This window comes from Sciurus vulgaris (genome assembly GCF_902686455.1).
Source record: "Sciurus vulgaris genome assembly, chromosome: 1".
Classification (NCBI taxonomy): domain Eukaryota; kingdom Metazoa; phylum Chordata; class Mammalia; order Rodentia; family Sciuridae; genus Sciurus; species Sciurus vulgaris.
Window position 1 is genome coordinate 75,792,416 of NC_136461.1, and position 15,806 is coordinate 75,808,221.

Sequence of the window (15,806 nt, forward strand, 5' to 3'; positions counted from 1 at the left end):
GTCAATGTTTGTTTTGATTTTTATCTATTTGTTTTTGGAGATAGGGCCTCCCTATGTTGCCAGAATGAACTTGAACTCCTACACTCAAGATGAACACCTCATCTCAGCCTCCAAAGTGGCTGATACTATGGTCATGTACCACCATGCCCAATTAAGACATTGATTTTGAAGGTAGGTTGTTATGCAGCAGTAGAAAATGATTCTGTGAGTGTTCAGTGTAGGATGGTTAAGAGAATAAATAAATAAATTAATTAATTAATTAAGAACAGTGGGGAAATTCATCATACAATCGCAATCCCTTGTCCTTGTAGCCAGTCCACATATTAGCAGGATGGTTTAGCACCTACTTGATGTGCCAGCTCTATCTGTACTTCTTGTGGTAATGTTCATACAGATCTCAAGGTACTAATTTCCTACATCCTACCATCACCTAGACATCCTAGTAGTTTTACACAGAATCATTAGAAGACTTGCCTTCTCATCTCAAATCTGTCATTTGATAGGTGACTTTTAGAATAGTCATAACCTGTATGAATAAGGTGAATGGACATCCCAGTTTGCCTGGGAAACCCCAATTTAATGTTTCTTTCACTCTCAAAGCGACACAAAGTATCTTTATCCCTGAGTCTCAGCTTCTTACAAATGAGAACTAATGCTAAACCAGAAAATAACAGGGCTGTTTTCAGGAGTAAACAAAATAACACAGGTGTAGGTAATGAAACACTGTACAATAATAGTAAGGCATTACTTATTAATAGTACCGATAAATACCCCTGGAGAGAATTGTGGTGTGGAAAGGAAATTAAAACTCAATTACCTCAAAAGAGTCTCCCTTCTCCCTACTATGATTATAATGACTACAATCACATCCTGAGTATCTACTAGGTTTCAGGCACCAAAGGAAGCAGGTTATATGTGACAAATTCCCCATCACTTCATCTACTGATCAATATAAATGAATCTTATTCATAGCAAACAGCTCAATTTCTCTTCCATCTGGTTTCTGGTTTATGTGCAAAACAAATTAAGGAATGTGACTGGACATTTGTTTCAAAGTTCACAAAGGCTGTTTAGTGGTTAAGAAATTTCACTAACACTTTTTGACAGAAAGCAAATGTATCTAGATTTCATGTAATCAAGATAGAAAAGTTTTATCCCTCATCCTGATAAAATACATACATTAGCTCATTAATCTACAAATCTTTGTCATTTTCCCTGTTTTGGTGGATGATGAAGTTTGAGGCCTAGAAAAGTTAACTTGCTTAAAATCACTCATTCAGCAAGCAACAGACTCAAACCAAAATCTGTTTAAATTCAAAGGTCTCCTTTGCTGGAGATAGCTCAGTGGTAGAACACTTAGCATGCAGGAGGCCCCAAGTTTGATCCCCAGCACAACAAGTGAATAAATTTTAAAATAAACTTGTCCAAAGATGAACAATAGATTCTTTTTGTGGTAGACAAAAAAATATATATATCATTACAAAAAATTAGCTTTTCAAATTGTTTAAAAAAATGTTATCAGGAATCGATAGATCAGATTAAAGACCAGCAATTTGTAAAACCAAGGTGATTTTCAGATATAAATGGGTAGGGTTTAGTGGAGTGCTAGCTAGCTGAGGGGAAGGGAAAACAGCAGGCACACTATTCAGATAGAGAGAAAAAAAAGTGGGATAACAGGAGAGGGTACGCAGGAAAACAGTGGGGCAGGATAGAAATCATTCAGACACTGAGTCAAATAAAGGAAGCCCTGGCAAGGGAACTTCTCACATGGTTACCAGTTTGGAAAAAGGTCTAGAAAGGTGAAGAAAGCAAGCCTAGAAAATTATATTTTTCACTTTGCTGACAGGGGCTTGCTCAGCCTTCTCCATTTTCAACTAAAAGAAGCTGTGTTTCAGGTCTAATTCATGGGCAGAAACACTAATGTCCTCCCATTATCCATTGATGGGTACTTTATACTTGTTTTACTGTGGCTTAATAAATAAATTAGAACATAGCTAAACTTGTTCAACAGCCAGTCATTAGTGCAGTTAGATCTACTGTTCAGAAAACTGAAGGGCTATTGACTCTGTTCAGTTTAATGAAGGAAAATGAGTCACAGGAGATCTGGGCAGGAATGACTCATAGTTCCACTAGCAGCCTTCTCTCCATTGTAAACTACTTTCCATCATTGTAGTCAGCAAGAAGCTAAAAGAATGTTGATGTTTCTTTCCTGAATGGTTAACTTCCTGAGTTCAGACACACTGAAATTGTTGGCAACAGGAAGTCAACATATCTAAAGTAACAGACCAATTACACAGAAAGCTAGCAGGCAGTCAGGTTTCTCATTAGCCTTTTGGAAATTGCGTGTGGCATTATCCTGAGAGGAGTCAGGAACCCAGCTTATAGAGAAGGGTCTTCTGATATCGTAACTATGGAAAGGGAAAGCTCTTCTTCAGATGAACACCACACATACTGAACAATGTTACCATATATCTAGAATAATTTTTCCACAAAGTTCCCAACTGAGTTTTGGGTTTATCTCTTTTCCATAGCTTAGTCTTGGAGTAGAGATGCTGGTGATACAGTTATATGTGTTATTAGTAAGGGAGAATAAGAAAATGTCATTTTTCAAAAGAATTTTGAAATATAGAGGCAATGAGCAGTCAGAGACAACTACAGGACTACCCAGCAATAAGATTTGGCCAGTTAAGGCTATGAGAGGAGGTAGATTCTTAGGAAGAAGGATATTGGATCATGATGATTCATAAATTACATGCAACTCTTGACTTAAAGGAACAAAAGAAGTATGCCTGAGAATATTCAGATCCTGTGTGTGTGAAACAAAAGAAATAAGTAAGAAAATATATCCTCTGAGTGTGGATATGTATAAGCTTGGAAATGGAACTATGATAGGATACTTTTGAAAATATCGCATTTCTATTGCTCTTAGTTTCCCTCTGGTCTTAGCCAGACTTAGAACATTCTCAGGGAGCAATGTTTGGAACTCAGATTAGAATATAATGTTCAAAGAATGATATGCAACCAAATTATAGGTAGATGCAGTAAAACTTCCTCAAAGTTTTTCTTTAGAGACTAGCTTCCAAAACATTCCTTGGATTTTCCAAATATGGATCTGGTGTTATGGTGAGCGAAGGAAAGATGGACCTTATACTAAAATTACTTAAGGTTTAGTAGGGGATAACAACAAGAGCTGTGATAGGAACCACAAGGGATGCTATGGGAAGACATAATAAGAGGCCCAACCCAAACTTGACCCCTCAGGACAGCTTCTTGGGTTAGTAAGTGTTCTCCAGAGAAACAGAACCAGCCTGGGTATGCATGTGAGTGTGTGTGTGTAAAGATAGTTATTTTAAAAATTGGCTTACACAATTATAGAGGTTTGGCAAATCTAAAATATGATGAGATAAGCTAGTAGGCCAGAATCTGAAGGAAGAGTTACAATTTGAGACCAAAAGCTGCCTCCTGGCAGAATTACTTCATGAATAGGAGAGGTCTTTGTTCTATTCAGCCTTTCAGGTGTTTGTATAAGGCCCATCCATGTTATGGAAGACAATCTGTTTCAATCACATTTCACCAATTTAAATATTAGTCTCACCCACTAGAAACCTTAACAGAATTATACAGAACAATATTTGACCAAATATCTGGACTCTGAAGCCCAACCAAGTTGACCCACAAAACTCACTGTTGCACTTCCTAAATATGTAATCTCTGTGGTGAGACAAGAAGGATGAGTAAGAGTCCATCAGACAAAGGCAGAATGGATGAGAGGGGGAGAGGGGCTGAGGCAGAGTGAAGAGTGAATGCAAGAGCCAGAGGAGGGAGAAAGCCAAAGCAAATGTGGTACTTTCCAAGGGCTTTGGTGTACTTTGGTCACTAGGGTATCCTCAGCACAGACAACAGTGCCTGGTTGCTGTACAGTCAGTGCTCAGTGAGTATATATGGAATGGGCCCTATTGAAAGGGGTAAAAATAAGCCATATTAGAGAGTTTAGATGTAGCCTAAAGGCAAGAGGAAGTCACTGATCAGACTTCCAAAAGAAGTGGAAGACTTAAGACTCTTAAGAGAGTGCCAGATAAGGCTCTGAGAGGAGGTAGATTCTCATTAAGAAGGTGTGCATTTTTAGAAGCTCCATGGCTATCATGTAAGCAATAGACAAGTTGGAGGAAAGGCAGGACAAGTGGTAGAAAAAGAAGTAAATGAGTTTTTGAATATTCTAGATAAGAAGGGAATTTTAAACTAATTTAGAAATAATTAGAATATAGCTTATAGATATTTAGTAAGTAGAATTAACAGATATTTGTGTATTTATTAGATTAACAAAGTATGAAGGCAGTTAGATAAATGGAGAAGCTGTATCATACTTGTTCTTAAAAACAAAGATTTTATTGTCTTCCTCTCAGCCATAAAGTAATAAAGACAATTAAAGGGGAGAAAGAGAGGAAAAGTTAATTTCAGCATTGATGGCAGTTGTGTCCACCATTTTCCATAAAGATGTGCCCTTCAGTCACTGTGAAGTCGGATGTAAGAATCTGCTCTTCTTTAGATCAAGTCCTACACATACATACTTCTTACTGAGTCAGCATCAGCATCTCACCAAGCTTAGTGATGTTTTAAACAGTAAGACAAAGTACTTTGTCCAATACTCCAACAGTGAACTTTTCAAGTGTTGGAAAGAAAAAAATCAGCTGAACTTGCATGCCAGCCTCCATCACATAATCTGGAGAATTTCCTAGGGAAATACTGAAAATAGACCACCCATGACCTGTGAGTTGTACTTAAAATCCAACACACCTGTAAGATACAAATGCACAGAACAAACATGGACTAAAAATCCATACTTAAGCATGGAAACAAAAAATAGCTGTATTCAGAAGAGTGCATCTGAAGAAAACCAACAATTAAAGAATGGCTGGAGAAAGGAAACTACAAAGGACTCTGAGGAGGAAAGATAAGGAGACATGAGGCAAACCGATAAGCTGTGGTGACGCCCAAGCAGACAGAAGAGAGGATGTCAAAGGAAAGAGTGATCCTCAGTACCAAATGCTGCTAAGAGGATAAGTAAGGTAAGAACTAAAAAGTGTCCACTGACTACAACAATGAGATGACCATGACCACCTTGGGGACAATAGGATAGGTAATATGCTGTGGTTGCCAGACAGATTCCCGAGGACAAGGAGGTGTTAAAGTAGAGAATGAATATAGAAAATAGTACAAAATAACTATGTCTCTATAATCATTTTTATTTTTATATTTTCTCCCCACTGGATGGTAAGTTTCATCAAGGCAGGGATCATATGTTTATTTTCTTAAATTTTCTTAAATGTTTTATCAGAATAATTAACCATTTTAAAGTACAGTTTAGTAGCATTTAGTACAATCACAATGTTGTATAACCATGATATCAATCTACTTTCAAAGCATTCTAAAGGAAATCACTAAAGGAAATCACAAATCTATCTATCAGTCACTCTCCATTGCTCCTCCCCCTAGCCCTTGTCCCCTCCCCACATTCTGCTCTCTCTCTGATGGGTTTACCTATTCTGGAGACATCACATAAATTCAGTTATATAATATGAAAGAATGGCTTCTTTCATTTAGCATGCTTTCAAGGTTCAGCATATTGAAGCATTTATTAGTCAGTATTTAATTACTTTTTATGGTTCAATTCCATTATATGGATATACCACATTTTGTTTATTAATTAATAAGATAAAATGAACATTTGATTTGTTTTCATCTTTTAGCTATTGTAAATAGACCTCAGGTCAACATTTGTGTTCAGATATTTGAATATCTGTTTTAAACTCTGTGGGATGGAATTGCTGGGTAATATGGTAATTCTGTGTTCAACTTTGTCAGGAACTACTAAACTGCTTTCCACAGCACCTGCACATTTTACATTCCTACCAATAATGCATGAGGCACCAATTTTTCCTCACCAACACTTTCTATTTTTCCAAACATTATACCATCATAGTAGATGTGAAAGGATAGTTCATTGTGGTTTTGATTTGTATCCTCCTGATGACTAATTATGTTGCATACATTTTCACAAGCTTTTTGGTCATTCATTTATCTTCTTTGGAAAAAATACCTATCCAAGTCTTTTTCTCATTTTTTGATTGGGTTGTTTGTCTTTTTTGTAATTGAGTAGTAAGAGTTCCTTATACACTCTGAACTCTAAACCCTTATCATACACACACACACACACACACACACACACACACACACATATTTCCATGTGATCACAAATATTTATTCCATTCTGTCACATCTGTTTTTTCATACAATTACAATTACATTCACAGGACCTAGCACAATGCCTGGCAATATATATGAATGAGGAAGAAAGCATAGGGATATGAAGAGAAGGTTTAAAATAACAAACTCAAATTTATTATCAAGTGCTCAGCATAGCATGATATTTTGTTTATCTGCAAGTCACAATATAGGAACTAGGCTTAGTAGGCCACATACTGGTCTAATCTTCTAGAGTGCTTTGTTTGCTTTTAAATATTTTTATTGATAACCTTTTGATAATATAAAATTCTAAACAGTAAAAGCTGAGCACTGAAATACATTAAGAATGGAGCTTCAAGTGGAGTTGATAAGGAGCAGCATGTTATAATGGCACTTTTTTTTTTTTTTTTTTTTTTTTTGCTGGTATGACGGTAGTAATATGGCCTTGCATTTGCTAATAGAATGCCTTTTCATTTTCAAAGTGCTTTTTAATCATTAATTAATACCCATTTTATCATTTTTAGATCTTTCATCACATCCCTGCTAATACTGTTAATAAACTTATTAAGGCAGTAAATACACACACAAACACACACACACATACACACACACACACACACACACACACAGAATGGGCTCTTCTATATAAGAGCAGAAAGATATAAATACATTTTTATTTCATCATCAACTCATATCTATCTATTTTTAATCTTTTCATTTCCTGAGGGTCTTTCCCTCCAAGACTCAAACTTCTGTCAACCAGTGAAACCAGAGAGAAAGGTAAAAATGGGACAGAGAACCAAATGTCCTCTTTCTTCCTTCTCTAAATTCCATTTTTGGATGGCAAATAGATTTAAGAGAGCGAATGTTTTAATAATAAAAAGGGGAGTATGGATTGAAAGGCAAGAAAAAATACTAGTTAGGGGAAAGGGAGCAAATTGAAAGATGCGTCTATAAGAGGAATCGCAGTTAAACTGAATCAGGGTCCTAAGGAGACCCTCACCTCCAGAGTGACAACAGAAACTGTGCCATGAATGGAAATGCACCCCAAGGACCCCACCCCAATTCACATGTTGAAACTCTGACCCGGCAGTTCAGAGCCTAACTATACTTGGAGATAAGACCTTCAAAGATTTCACTAAAAGCCACATGTGGGTTATAGGCATGTGCCTATAACCCTAGCAACTTGGGAGGTTGAGTCAGAAGAATCACAAATTTGAAACCAACCTCAATAACTTAACAAGACCCTGTTACAAGATTTTTTAAAAGGGGGGGGGGGGGGGAGATTTAACTCAGTGGTAAAGTACTTCTGGGTTTAATCCCCAGTACAAAACGAAAAGTTAATTAGGGGCAAATGAGGTCATGTAGGTACACCCTAATCTAATAAGACTGGTTCCCATATAAGAAGCAGAGATTAGGATGCAGATAGGCACAAAAGGAAGACCATATAAGACAACTGAAGAAGAGAGTCATCTACAAGGCAAGGAAATTGGCCCTAAGAAGAAACCAACTCTGCCAACACTTTTATCTTGAACTTCTAACCTCTGGAACTATGAGAAAATATATTTCTATTGTTTCAGTCTGAGGGACTTTTTTAGAACAGCCCTAAAAACTAATAATACTTTACATAAAGTGATAACATTGCCTTATTATTACAACAAAAATCCCTTCCAAAGAAATTCCAGTTACCTCTGCAACGAGTCCTCTAAATAAGTTTTTTCCAGGTTGACTCACATAATGGACAATTGATTTATATTTTCTTAACTATACTGAATCCTCAGGTTAGATCCACGCTGAGTTTTCCATAGAAAGAACAAACCAAGAATTGAATTAGTTTAAGCCCATTGGACTTGCAGGAATAATTTTAACTAGCACTCAAGTGTCTTAAAACAATATAATGCTTTCCCCCACGTTTTGTTCCAATCTCTGAGGACTATTTATGAGAAGCTCAGGGACCCAGCTGTCTTTGATGGGCATTTCTGTACATTCGAGAACATATATCATTTTATACTTTACAAAGTACTAATAAGCCCTTATCCCACTTGACCTTCATACCCACACCAATACTTAGATGAACCAAGGCAGAAGGTATATCTTTTTATTTAATGATGAAGAAACTAAAGTTCAGAGTAGTTGCTTGTTCAGTATCACATACCTAAGAAGATCATCATGGAAGAGACCTTGTTATATGCTGACCAAACCAATTTTCTTTTTCTCCTAGACCAGATACAATCTGGTCTTACTGGCCAAATTCAGCCTGTGCCCATTGTGGTAAAGTTTTGTTGGAACACCCTCACACCCATTTATTTTCATCTTGCCAGGGTCTACTCTCCTGCTTCAGCAGCAGAGCTGAGTGGTTGAAATAGACAGAAACAGACCACATAGAATGGAAAGTGTGAAGTATTTACTATTTGACCCTTTATGGAAAAAGCACTGGTCATTGTCCTCAACATACTACACAGCATTCCCCTAAAACTTCCTTTGTAACCCAGAAACTCTCTCTTCTCTCCTCTGGGACTGAATGCAGAAGACCCAATGGAAGAATGCAAGACCTTAAGAGAAATCAGCCACTAGATGGAACAGTGTAGATGGCAGAGGGCAGAGTCCCAGAGTAACCCAATACTGGCCTAGGCCCTGTGTGAGAAATAAACCTTAATTGTATTAAATCTCTTAAGTTTGAGGGATTTAGCAATTCCTCCTAAAACAATAGAAGAACTCCCATCTTATTACTCAAAATCCAGAATTGTTCCTCCTATCGAACTGGACAAACTAGTCAGCAACTAAAAGGAGTAAGAAGCCAAGAGCAGAGCCCAAGCCCAGGACAACATCCACTGGCTTAGAGCAGGGGTGGCGGACGGGTTTCATCTCCCCTTCCTGTTCATCCAGTGGGCAGTGACTGGCTTAAGTGCTGTGCTGACAAAAGGTCTGACGCCACCTCTGGGTTCCAAAGGATGCAGTGGCAGCCCAGGAGCAAAGAGTGGGTTCTGCTATCCACCCCTCAGAGCTGCACCATCAGATACACTGCTACTGTTAACACAAGTAGAAGCACACACTAAGCACCAGTTTCAAATGATTTGTCATGGCAAGGGTGGAGGTGGGACAAAGAAGGCATTTAACTCAGAACATTGAAATATTTAAAACTAAAAAATGTAAAACCACATACACTGAATTTTACCACATAATCAATGCTAGGCTTTATACCAGAAATTTGTTGGAGATTTGTTATTTAGTGGGGAATAACAAAGTACCTTTCACGAGAAGCAATTCACCAAAACCACTTATTTTTCACACAGGGACACCTTAACCAGCTTTCCTTGTAAGTGGGAGGGTCAATTGTTGTTGTTATTATTTTTATTATTATTTGCTCTCCTAAGAGTTTCTTCATTTAGTTAGGAAAGACTAGCAAGGGCAATTCTCAAATAAGAAACAATCCATTTGATCTGCATGACACACAATTAGAAAAAAAAAATGATCTTTATGTCTTCCACAACTTGGACTTATTGTGTAAACCTAGGATTTCAAAACTCTGCTCAAGTCTTCTGTTTTCTCCAGCTTTCTTCCCTGAATAAACACAACATCCTCAAAAATACAGTCTGTTCTGAAGTTTCACTCTATGTCTTTCATATTTACTTTTAAGACAATTAAAGTGAATAGAAATGAGATTGCAATATGCTGGTTTTGCCCCCCACCCCCTTTTCTTTATTTTGGTAACACCACTATAGGTCACTCTCCCACTGCTGAAAAATTTTCCATCCTCTTTTCTATTCGATTATTTTTATATATTCATTAGGTTGCTTACAGGTACTATAGCACCAGGGAAAGGTTTGTGAACCATTCGGTAAGTGGTTCCTGCTTGAATGAATTACCCAGCTTTCATGAACAGCCATGCAGAAGCAAAGCAAGCAGAAAAAATAATGAAGACATTTGTACCATGGCACTCTCTCCAGCTATGAGCTTCCTACAACCATGCAATTTCCCCACAAGGGAAGACAAGATTGCACTGTCATTAGAATAGGTAATCATTAGATTTATCTTTGATATAATTTGTAGCATCTTAAACTATTCTATGTAGTCTCATTATTGCCAAGAGTCCTCTTTAACTGAGATGATAAGTAAATAAAGTAGAAATTACACACCAACAAGAATCTGGAATATGTTGTTTTAGTGTATGTCTGAGAGCTCCCTTCAGCAAACCTAATCTGCACAGCAGTTACCATTATTTCTACCTCAATGAGCATCTCCTAATTGCTGTGTTATTGCTTGTGAAGAAAATATATTATTAAAGTCCACAACTCATGACTTGTTGCACATCTACCCACAAAAATAAAACTTTCATTTCATCATCTTTTAATCATTCGGAATGGGATGATCAGCAGAAGAATTTCTTTCCTCCCCTCCTGAATATCCCCGTTCATTACCGTCTCCTAATGTCAATGTATGCTTCTAGCAGTTGAGATGCATTCATAATTTATTCAGGGACCTGAAGATTTTATTAAACCAAATCTATTTAATTCTCCGTGAATCGGCTCAAGATGATTTTGGTAGGTTTTTGTAATGAACAACAATTAGAAACTCCAAGGACTCAGAACCTGCATTTAGTTGTTAATGTTTTATGCTCTGCTGTTGGTCTGCTGCCAGATAATGATCCACAGAGCATTAAAATTTTGTATTAATATTATCTTTACAAATGCAATATTGCTCAGTGGAAGATGAGGTTTCCATAGGCTTCTTCTGTATGTGTTAGGTGGATGTTAACTTTTTTTTACATTAGTTAGATTTTTGAGGCTGAAAGATTGGACTCTGGGTCAGAGAATGAAATCTCACAACACTCATTCTTCCTTACCATCCAACAGTCTAGAGGGGGTCGGTCATGTCAGATGGCTAATGATCAAGGTGAACCAACACAGCCTTGTGGTCTGAATGAATTTAAGAAGGGCAAGAGATGTGAAAAATAGAATGGATTTCATTCTTCATTAATCAAATAATACCTTCCTTAATGATTGAAACAATCTGGGCCATGGATCATACTGAAGTATTGGTCAACAGTATGAACTGATAGATTCTTCCAGGAGGGGTAAGTTAGTATAATTTTGCTCACTTGTGGCAGGGATTTAGAAAGATGATCTTTAAAAGTGAGTAAACTTCTTCCCATACACCTAATTCCAACAAGTATTGTCACAAGCTGCATAATGATGCTTTCGTCAAAGATGGACCATATATATGAAGGTGTTCCCATAAGATTATAATACCTAGGGACACCCAGCAGTCTTAGTTTGTACTAGTGCATTTATGATGTTCATACAGTGATAAAATCAATGCATTTTCCAGAACTTCTCACTGTCGTTAAGCATCATGTGATGGTATTTGATTTTTCTAGGACCCTTGAAGTCATCCTAATGACCTGTTCAAACTCAAATAAACTTAAAATATTTAACAAGTTGAAAGGCATAGGTAACCAAAGTTGCCTTTAATTAAATGTCCCACTTTGGGAAGTCTATACCTATGGTGGTAAAAGACTAGGCTGTATTGATTTGAAAACTATACTGACTATAGTTACGTGATGGGGTTGGTCATATAAGCTAAGTCAGTCAATGCAGTTATCCAAGTTAGTGACCCAATCTTGTCCCAAAGTCTTCAAAGGGAATGATCCTGTTCATTATCCATAAGCTTCCAGATCACTCTGGCTTGGGAATGAGTGTCAACATTCCTTTGCCTACCAAGAACCTGATCAGCCCAGGTTGACTTTATTCCAAAAAACTTAGTTGTCTAAAAGTAACATCTGACTGTTGAGAGGAAGATCACTCCAGGCCAGAAAAGCAAGGATGGAAGCCCTGCAGTCTTTTCTATCTTCACCCTTAACTTAAGCTTTTTCCAAGTGTCACAAAAAGATGCAAATACTAGAACTCTGCTCTGAATTTTCCACAATTAGAATAGTAAAGACATCTTCTATATCAGTAGAATGTATGGAGGTTAAAAGGATAAGATCTGTAATCAGCTCACCCAGATTCAGATTCTGGCTCAACCATGTACCAGTTGGATGACCTTGTGCAATATCTGGCTTCAATTTCCTTATCTGTAGTGAAGTGGACATAACCATAAGTCCCATTTCCTAGACTTCTTGAGGGAATTCAATGTGTTATCACAATAAGACTCTTAAGACAGTACCTGGTAAGGAAGAAGCACTGAATAAATGGTGCTCATTGTTCATTCAATAGACAGATACTTATTGGCTGTCCACTATGTTTTAGACACTGTTCAGGTACTAAAGATTTAGAAAAATTGACAAAATACCTGAATTCTCGAGATTCATTTTAAAAACAGGCAAACGAACAAGCAAAATATATACAGTGTAATTTTAACATCATTTAAAATGGCTTAAGTGCCACAAAAAAATTAAAATGGAAGAAATATGACAAATATTGAAGTTGTAATTTTGAATATAGAGAGAAGCAGCCTTACTGAGAAAATAATTTTTAGTGCAGACCTGATGGAATCAAGGAGTGAGTCAAAAAAGATACTCAGAGGAAGAGTGATTTGGACAAAGGAAAAGGCAAGTGCAAAAGCCCCGAGGCAGAGCATGCCTGATGTGTTCTAGAAATAGTGCAATAAATATTAGCTGTAGTATTTTATATATGTGCGCATTCTTATGTATCTTTAAGAGAAAAAAATAGTCCTATTACTTCTTTTTATCTCTCATTAGGCTTGGCTCAGTATTGGGTAGAGAGTAGAAGAGTATTTCCTATAATTAATAAATTGCTGACTCTGCCTCAGAATGATACTACTTGTTTTTAAAAGTTTCACCTCAGACCTACAGAATTTTTGAGCTTGTATCCCTGGACTCTGCATTATAACAAGTGTTTCAGTTATTGTTGGTTAATACGTGTTGATCTAATTGATTTCTTTTTATTTCTATACAGATCCGTGAGTCTGCATTACTCCAGGCCAGTCTTGCAGCTGCCCTATAGACAGATGAACTTGGAATCTACTTGGGAGAGAGATGCAGCATTTGATAAAAGCCAGAAAGCATGCTGGCATACATTTACATTGGATGAAATACCAATTCCATTTAGCTACAGTATGAAATGCTTCTTTTATTTGCATGGGAGATCAACCATATAAGGCATAATAACTTCTTTCAAAAGTTCATTGCTAGTCCCATACTAGCTTCTCCCAGCAGGGATGGCTGGCAGCTCTTCATGCAGTAAGTGGAAAGCCATAGTCTGTCAAAGCATCAAGCACTAATGAAATAAACAAAAACTTTCCTTACCTGAGGCAGGTGCCAAAGCCTGCTACTCTAAGTGCCCCCACTGGACACAATTTAGACTTGCTTTCAAATGTTAAAAACAAATAGGTTCTCCTAAGTGCAATTAAAACTAAGCCACACATTGAATCTATTGATACTGATGGAGTTATTTTGACTCCAACACTCTTAAGAGTTGTTCCTAAGAATATCACATAATTTGGTAATTATTATTTTATGCTAATACATGACAAAAAATTTCAAAACCAGTCATGAGCTTCCAAGACTTTTTTAATAATCTTGAATCAATAGTATTTCTCCAAAGAACAAAGTAGTTACCATGCCATTATAGCGCAGTATGATTTAATTTAAATGATTAAATATACTGTTTTAATAAGATGTATTTCCACATTAGAAATACTTTACATCCCCTTATGTTCATTAGCTTTCTCTCCCTACCCAGGAATAAAGTCCTAATTCCCAGCCTTGACAATTATTTTACTATTTCTTTTGACTTTGGGGTTGTATTGGAAATGTTTTATTCTGCTTATTTATTCAAGCCAATTTGAAAAAGCCCCTGACTCACAAATATCTACAGTTCTTATGACACACATTTTACACTGTGGGAAAATTCTTATGGCAGAACAAAAGAGGATACTATTAGTAAGTATGCCAGGACAACACATTTGATCCAAAATTGGCTCCATCAAACCAAGAAGTATAATCTTCCTACATATAGGCATCCTAGAGAAATAAATATCAAAGTTAGTAAATTCAAGAATGTCTTAACAATATTGCTCATAATAGCTGAAAGAGCCAATTATCATGTATCTCAGGCCTACACTAGGACCCATGAATAGAAGAGACCATGAAAGGCCATTAAGCTGGTGACGAAAGAGTCCAGGTGTGGGTCAGGGTACCATGATCTGGTGGAACATGTTGGAAGAAGACTGGCAATCAAAGTATACAAAATCATCAGGTTCCTAAGCCTAACAAAGAATGGTTAAAAGGATGCTTAGGGACAATGACCCAGGAAGAAGAGAGAAGAAATGTAAGACAGATTTTATCTACTTTTTGCTTTCCCAAAATAAACAAACTCAGGGTGTGCTCCACATTTTTCCCCTAGTCTTTCACCTATACATTTTCTATTTCCACCCAATCTCCTCATTCCCTCGTAGGTTCCCAAACCCTAAGCAATTGCTTCAGATAACATCACTCAAACCCAGATATGATGAATATTTTTGCTCCCAAACCCAGGATGGACCACTGAGCAGAATGAGGCTCATAATCATTCTCAACACACACTTTAAGCAGCCACTAATGATTTATTATTATTGACTGGTGAAATGAAAATTATTTATTCATGACTTTAACACTAGCCCAAAGTAATATCATGACAAATTCTATTGTCTGTGCCACCCAGTAACAGAAATCAAAAATCACATTGTGTTATAAGGATGGATCATAATTTAGTTAGCAAATTTCCTATGAAATATATAGTTGCCTCTAGTTTTGTTAATATTATAAGGAACTTTGCAATGGACATATTAATAAAATATTACAAGAATATAAGCTGCATAAGATCAGCTAGTCGAGCCTGTTTTGCTCATTAACACAAAGCCTGGCACTTTGTAAATGCTTAATGAGGCTTTCATGATTGACTGATAAAGGGAAAGACGTTCAAGAAACACTGCCGTCTAATAAATAACTTAATGTACAGGTCACAGATGAGAAGATAATTTTGCTTATAAAGATTACAAAATGATATGGAGAAGAAGAGAAGAACTAAGGTTTAAGCTGAACTTCAGATGATTAGGAATTTAACAAAATAAGAAAATACAAAGCAAGCATTTCGAGTAGAAAGAACAGTAGGAAAAAAGAAGAAAGAGGTGGAAGCACACTGACTTTTGAAAAAACTGGGAGTATAGTATACATTTTGAGGTAATGACATAAATCTAGAAAAGCAATAGTTTAAGAAGTAAGATTTGAAAAAATCTTGTAGGTTTGCTTAGAAACTTGGACTTAGCCTTAATAAGAAAGGGAGATAGAGGAGGAAAACTACTTAGATAAAATTATTATGTTTCTAACATTTTTCCTTATGATTCAACAGGCAAGTGTGTAAAGATGTTTGTTTGGAAATATGTTCAACAAAATTTATTATAACATTAAAAATTCTAAACAACATAAATGACCATTAGAGGGGTAAAGTCAAATGAATGATGGTCCATACCAAAATGTAACCATGAAAAATGATGAAGATTTTTATTTATTGGTATGGAAAAATATCCACACAATATATTAAGGGAAAAAAGGTTTCAAAATA

The 15,806-nt window shown here is 36.5% G+C and overlaps 1 protein-coding gene across 14 annotated transcripts in view; it reads right to left on the reverse strand.

Moving 5' to 3' along the window:
* The window catches only part of LOC306668201 (uncharacterized protein), a 528,324-nt gene that overhangs the window by 192,097 nt on the left and 320,421 nt on the right, over window positions 1-15,806 (reverse strand). Inside the window, exon 1 of one of the 14 annotated variants that reach the window (XR_013765769.1) lies at window positions 12,244-12,317. The exons of the other annotated variants lie outside the window; for them this stretch is intronic. The gene's annotated coding sequence lies outside the window, so the exon portion shown is untranslated. Of the gene's footprint in view, window positions 1-12,243; window positions 12,318-15,806 lie in introns of those variants that run through there. 14 annotated transcript variants of the gene reach the window in all.